Source organism: Diceros bicornis, chromosome 17 (assembly GCF_020826845.1).
Source record: "Diceros bicornis minor isolate mBicDic1 chromosome 17, mDicBic1.mat.cur, whole genome shotgun sequence".
Classification (NCBI taxonomy): domain Eukaryota; kingdom Metazoa; phylum Chordata; class Mammalia; order Perissodactyla; family Rhinocerotidae; genus Diceros; species Diceros bicornis.
Genome location: NC_080756.1, coordinates 52,203,729 through 52,211,350, shown reverse-complemented (window position 1 = coordinate 52,211,350; position 7,622 = coordinate 52,203,729).

Genomic DNA, 7,622 nt, shown 5'->3' with positions numbered 1-7,622 from the left:
AGAAAGTTAATGCACTAGGGAAGTGTCATACAATTGCTAGTCCCCACCTCTCTTCTTTTTAACTCTATCATAATCACACCTGGTGAGATTCTCTGACATTCATGTTCTTTCTCCCATCTAAGATGCTTTCTCATAAATGCCTACTTGACCTTAAGATTCAGCACAAAGACTTCTCCCTTCAGAAAGCCTTACTTGACTACCAGAGGCAGACTTATAATCTCCTTCTCTTCTGCTTCAAATTGAACATACTTCTAGGTAGCAATTATTTTATTGAGTTACTATTTGCTTACATGCTTGTTTCTTCACTTAAAGATGCATTCTCTTCATGCCAGAAATCCCATTTTTTAAATTTTGGTATCGTCGTCACCTAGTACTTCCCTGACATTCAATAGATATTTGTTAAAAGATTGATCATTCCAGAAGACAAAGCAGGTGACTACATTTGAAGAGCTATTAGATGTTGTGGCTGGGAGAATACATTCTGATTCTAGTTGTCCAATATTAGGGAAGGAAAGGCTAGTCACTGGTATCAGACTGGCTCAATAGTAACACAATTAATATATTTTTGGCAGAAATTGTTCACTTACATTCTCTAGGAAATACTAACATTGCCCAAAGAAGAAAGGTGATGCCTCCACATATCATACTTGATATGACCAGCATTTTCTTGATTACTATACCTAAGAAAAACACGTCATTGTTTATCTTCTAGAGAAAAACAAAAAACCCAAGTAATGTTTATCTTTTTCTCTATCTTCTATATGTTCTACTATTCACAATCCAGCAATTAATATATTAGGAAAGTGAGAAAAGTAGTAAGACTCAACTTTCCAGCAGTAGCATCCTCAAAGGTGATTTGGCCCCACTTTTCAGTGTCATTTCTGAGAACTGTGTTACTCAGTCTTCTGCCCTGCTCCTAGAACAGGAAACCAAGTTTTCTCCTGGGAATTTTTAATGAAACGCTGCCTTTTGCAAGGGGGGAAAAATCTGGTGGAGAGAGGTTAATCCACCATTTCTTTGAAGTCTTTGTTTTATCAATGAAGACTGCTTTTACTTAAGGGCCAGGTTATGGATGATATTTAAACAAAAAATGCTGAGGGTGCAAGCTGGGATCAAGAAAGGATGCCAGGATAACCACAGGAGGCTCAGTTCCTGGATCCGAGGACAACCTCTGTTATCCCATTTACCTAGCCTCTTGGCATTCTGCTCCACAGTCTCCACCCCATCCCTATTCTCAGTCCCTTCGCCCTCCATCTCTGATCCTCACAGAAAAGGTTCTTCCGTGGTCACAGCTGCTGGGACAATTCTGGGGATAAATTGCAAATGGCCAGTTATATTTGGTGCATTTTGCAGGAAATCTAGGCACCCATTTTTTCAGAGGGCAGTGCGGCAGCAAGACTGAACTGCAAACAGTGCAACAATCTAGCATCCTCCGCTCAGTCCTGCAGACCGGACTTCGGCCAGATGCCCCCAGGGGCAGCACATGTCATTTGTCCATTTCTCTGACATTTTTATGAGGCTGAGCGGTAACTGTTACCAGGAAAGCACCAACTGGTACCCTTGCCCCATGGTGATGGCTCTGCAGCTAGCGATTGGCTGGAGCACAGTGAGGACTCGGAGAATTTAATCTCAGATTGGCTCCTTATCTCCCACCTGCTAACTACTCAAAGCAGAGCATGGAGAGGCCCATACTCTCCATTTATAACTCCTCTATATAGTCTCCCTAAAATCTTAAATATGAGACAATTTTGCAACATACGGATTGTCGACCTATAAACTGTACATACTCACCAGCATCACATAGTAGCTCTGCCCTCTCCCTCCTACTTTTTTTCATAAGATTTCTTTTGTTTGTTTTTTTGCTCTTTTTACCTTCTGAGCTCTAAGTTTACTTGTGGACTGCTTAGGTAAATTTGAGGAAACAAAGCCAATGATTTTACATGTTTCCATAGTACTTGAAAGGAAGTTTGTTTCATATACAGGCAGTCCTCACTTTGTGCAGTAGAGCGGGATGATAAAAATGACTGTGCAAGCTGAAGCCACACCATGTTATTTTAATAAATGAAGGGGAAATTTATGATTGCTCCTTGACCTTGAAAAATTTTTGTTAAAACAAAAAATCTCTTCCTTTCCCTCAAAAACATACAGGGAATGATAAACCAGTAAAACTGATATGTTTTAGAGTACTGTAATTTAGAAACATTGAGAATTCAAGTGCTTAATTTTATTTTGTGAAAAAAGAAAAAACACTTCTCAAGAGTACTTTGAACACGCTTGCCTTCTTCTTGTCGTATAACTTACAATATGGCGCAAGCATCTTTTCCATGCTATTTCAAACTTTCAGACTTCTAAGTCCTAATGGACCTCCAACATTTGATCTTTTGCATTTGAAATGTCATGAAATATCTCTGAGAATTCCTTTGATGGAAATATTTTTTTGCGAATGTAACTTCTCTGGGACATCTCCATCCTTTTCTTCACAATCACATTCCTTATTTTTGTTGATGTTTGCCTTCCTTAAATTCTTCTAGCTCCATCTCTAGCTTCTCTCCAAAAGTGGAATTATCAGTATCCCCATGATCAGCAATAGGCTAATCCCCCTCACCAATCAGTACGCCCGTGATTCTTTTATAACTCTACTTACCTTCTGTTTGATTTTCACTTTTAGCATTATCACTTTTTGTTTCTTTGCTGCATTTTAATCATTGTTGACCAATTCCCTCTTTGACTATCTATTTTCATAAAAGGTCACGTGAATTTATCACTGGGAGATAAAGAGGTAACAGCTTTACGCTTAACTGTCTATGTGCTAACTGATGACAGGTCATTAATCAGTCAGTGACATAAAGAAGGGACGGGATTGGACATTGATCACGATGCATATCTGCTACATATGTAGTGATTTGTAGGCTGAACAACTAACAAAGTTTATACTTTATGCAATTACTTATGGTAAATGTACTGTAAACATGTTGTAGATATATGTAAGTATATGGTAAAACTGAAATTTAAAACGTAGTTGGAGGATGGTGTGATTTATTAAACTATTGTAAAAGAAATTTGTGCATATCAGAACCATACAAAAAAACAATGTATAATCACCCCACACACATATATATACATTCTCGTGCAAATGTACCTATAAAAGTAAAAAAATATATACATATAAACATACATTATATCCATATATGCCTTATTTTATACCTATGTTATGGACTACATGTTTGTGTATCCCCAAAATTAATGTGTTGAAACTATAAGTCCTAATATGATGGTATTAGGTGGTGAAGGCTTTGAGAGGTGATTAGGTTTAGATGAAGTAAGGAGGGTGGAGCCCCCATAACGGGATGTTGTGTGTGTATATATATACATATGTATATGTCCTATCCAAGCTTATTTTTGTCTACTCAATCTGATGAGTAGGGCAAGTTAAAGACTCGTCATTACAATGTATGCACTATGCTGAGTATTCAGAGATCTGAGTTGGTTTGTTACCAAAAACACCTATATAACCTCACTACTAGGGTCATCTATTTTGATAAAAGGAAAGGGACTAGTAGGACATGGATATAGGTAAATGTTCAAGTGTGATGCCAGGCATTGCTGGAGTATTTCCTCTCTGTAAGGAAATACTATAATAAGGATGAATGTGTAGATTAGAGTACACTAGGAAACATTTGAAATCAGTCAAGCAGATAATGGTGGGGGGCAGGGAGACCTGACTGACATAGATTTTTTCTTAACTTTATTGAGATGTAATTAACAAATAAAAATTATATCTATTTAAAGTGCATAACGTGATGTTTTGACATATGTATAAATTGTTGAATACTCACCACAATCAAGCTAATTAATATATCTATCACCTCCTATAGTTACTATTTTCTTTCTTTCTCTATTTTTTTTTTATGGTAAGAACACTTAAGATTGACCCTCTTAGCAAATTTCAAATATACAATATACTATTGTCAACTATAATCACATTACTGTACATTAAATAGGCAGAATTTATTCATCTTGAATAACTGAAACTTTGTACCCTTTGACCAACACCTCCCCATTTCCTCCTCCTCCAGCCTCTGGAAGCACCATTCTACTCTTTCCTTCTATGAGTTTGACAATTTTAGATTCCACATATAAATGAGATCATGCAGTATCTGTCTTTATATGAATGGATACACAGTATAAAGAAAAGCAAAATCTGAATACAAGAATACAAAGTGGTGGGGATGTAAAAATGTAGAGTTTCTTTATGTAATTCAGTCAAATTGATCGTTACTATTAAATGTGATCAAATCACTATACATAAAATCAGTCTCTCCTCATAGTAGAGAGTATATACCACATGCACCCTCACCCCCAAAATAGGACACTGCCTAAAATGTTGAAGAAGACAATGGATTGGGATAGGTAAGCAATAGTATCTGATACAGTGTTACTTCCAAAAGCTTTAAAAAATGTGGGTGTGTGTGAGAGGGAGTTCTTTACTGATTGCAAGACACAAAGAAAGAGTTAGTACCAATTCTCCTCACATACACTATAACGATGTCTTAAAAAGAGAAAAACCCATTCTGCTCAGCTTCAGCAGAGATGTCAAAGGTCAAGAACAATTTAGAAGCACTGAGTACCTTTGCATCCCAAAGCCAGGTGCTCTATCACTTGTGCAGGGGCTACTAAGAGTATAAAATCAAGTTGACTTACATTAAGCCACGATTCTCCCTGTGAGTACAAAAAAATTTAAAGGAAAAAAGTACAAAAGAGAAATGTATTTGAAAGAGTTATCATTATGCTGTGATACTGTTTAATGATCCACACCTCAATGATCCACACTGAGAGAGGGAAACTGTTTCCCACTCATCTCCAAACAAGTGAGAATAGCTCCAAAGGGACCGTTCAATGGACAAAAATGTGTCCCCTGGTGCTTAAAGTAGTAGTGACCATTATCTGACCTTACCTAGGGAAGGCTAAAGATGACTTATGGAGCAGCCAGAAGCCAGCAGAGCAAAGAAAAAAAAAAAGACTGCAAGGGAGCTAATCTATTTCCACCAATCACACGGTGGAAACAGATGTGCATCCCACCTTGGGAGACTGGATTGGGGTGATTATAAAACATATCAAGTGCAGATTTAATGCAATCCCTATCAAAATGCCAACAGTGTTTTTTGCAGAAATATAAGAATCCATCGTAAAATTCATATAGAAACTTAAGAGATCTTGAATGCTCAAAACAATTTTGAAAAAGAATAACAAAGTGGGAAGTCTCACACTTCTCAATTTCAAAACTTATTACAAAGCTACAGTAATGAGAACAGTGTGGTACTGGCATCAAGACAGACAGATAGGCCAATAGATTAGGATGGAGAGTCCAGTAATCAGTCCTTGCCTGTGTGCTCAAGTGATCTTCAACAAGAGTGCCACGACCATCCACCAGAGAAAGGACAGTCTTTTCAACTGATGGTGCTGGGGAAACTGGATATCTACATGCCAAATAATGAAGTTGACCCCTTACCTTATACCAGATACAAAAATTAACTGAAAATAGATCAAAGACCTAAATGTAAGAGCTAAAGCCATAAAACATTTAGGGATGAAGCTTCATGACACTGGATTTGGCAAAGATTTCTTGGATATGACACCAAAAGCACAGAAACAAAAGTAAAAATAATTAAGTTGGAGTATATCAAAATTAAAAAATTATGTGCATCAAAGAACATAATCAACAGAGTGAAAAGGAAATGTACAGAATGGGAGAAAATATTTGCAAATCATATTTGTGATAAAGGATTAAAATTCAGAATATATAAAGAATTTCTACATTTCAATAGGATTAGGACAAAATGGGCGAAGGACTTAGATTTTTCTCCAAAGAAAACATACAAGTGGCCAACAAGCACCTGAAAATACACTCGACATCAGTAATCATTAGAGAGATGAAAATCAAAACCGCAATGAGGTAAGATACCCGTTAGGATAGCGATTAGAATGGTTACTTTCAAAATATAACAAGCGCTATGTGGATAAATAGATAAATGTGCACTGTTGGTGGGAATGTAAAATGGTGCAGCTGCTAGGGAAACCGTATGGTGATTCCTCAAAAAATTAAATATTAAATTATTATACGATCCAGCAATTCTACTTCTGGGAATACACTCTCAAAGATTTGAAAGCAGAGTTTTGAAGAGACATTTATAAACCCATGTTCATAACAGCATTATTCACAATAGCCAAGGGGTGAAAGCAGCCCAGGTATACATCAATGGGTGAATGGATAAGAAAAATGTGGTATATACATACAATGGAATATTATTCATTCTTAAAAAGGAAGAAAATTCTGACACCTGCTACAACATGGATGAACCTTGGGACATTACGCTAAGTCAAATAAGCCAGTTATAAGAAAATAACACTGGAGATTTCACTTATATGAGCTACCTAGGCTAGTCAAATTCATAGAGACAGAAAGCAGAATGGTGGTTGGCAGAGGTTGAGAGGTGGAGCGAGGAGGAGGCAGTTGTTGTTTATGGGTACAGAGTTTCAGTTTTGTAACATGAAAAGAGTTCTGAAGATTGGCTGCACAGCAATGTGAATGTACTTAAGACTACTGAACTGTATACTTAAAAATGGTTAAAATGGGAAATTTTATGTTATGTATACTTTACCAGTTTTTTTTTTTTTTTGGTGAGGAAGATTGGCCCTGAGCTAACCTCTGTTGCCAATCTTCCTCTTTTTGCTTGAGGAAGATGGTCCCTTAGCTAACCTCCATACCAATTCTTCCTCTATTTTGCATATTGGATGCTGCCACAGCATGGCCTGACGAGTGGTGCATATGTCTTGTGCCCGGGATCCGAACCTATGAAGCCCGGGCAGCGGAAGCCGAAAGCGCAGACCTAACCACTATGCCACTAGGCAGCCCCACCACAATTATTTTTAAAAAAGTATCTAAGAGGACTCCAGGCAATGAAACTCTAGCACTGAGCGTCTGTAGAACTCCAAATGCTGAGGAGGAGCCAGAACAAGAGAAGTATCTGATAGGAAGTAAACCGCAGTCAGATAAGGTGATTTCTGAAAAACGTGCAGAATCACTCAGCAGGGAAGCCATCAACACCACGCATCTGCATTTCTTGTCCTTCAGTTTTCTCTCCCTCGTGTGGGATCAGAAACAGCAGCTGATAAATAGAGGAATTGACGAGGCTAGGGAAAGATGAGGAAGCAAACAGCACATCCCACCCTCTGTAGGCTCCCAGGTCTGAAATAGCACAGATCGGAGGAGGGAGGAGGTTTTAAATTAAACAGAGAAGAGTTTAGAGTTTTGAGATTATGCTAGACGTAATAAGTTCTGAAATGAGACTGGTCTTGTTACTGAAAAGAACCACAAAACTGCGGGACTGACCCCAAACTCTCCAGGTGTGGGGAAATAAAAGTCTCAGAGTGAGTTTAATGGAATGAAAGAAGAAAGTTAATTTCTGTGTGTGTATACAGAGCCGCAGTCCTTTCAAAACACCAGATTCACCTCTGTTTCCTCTCCTCTGATCCCTGTCTGTGCATTCTTCCTGTCTTCTAGAGTGTGGCTGAGGGTTGTGGGTTAATGGCTCCTCCTTGACCACAGACTTGAAAATATCAAG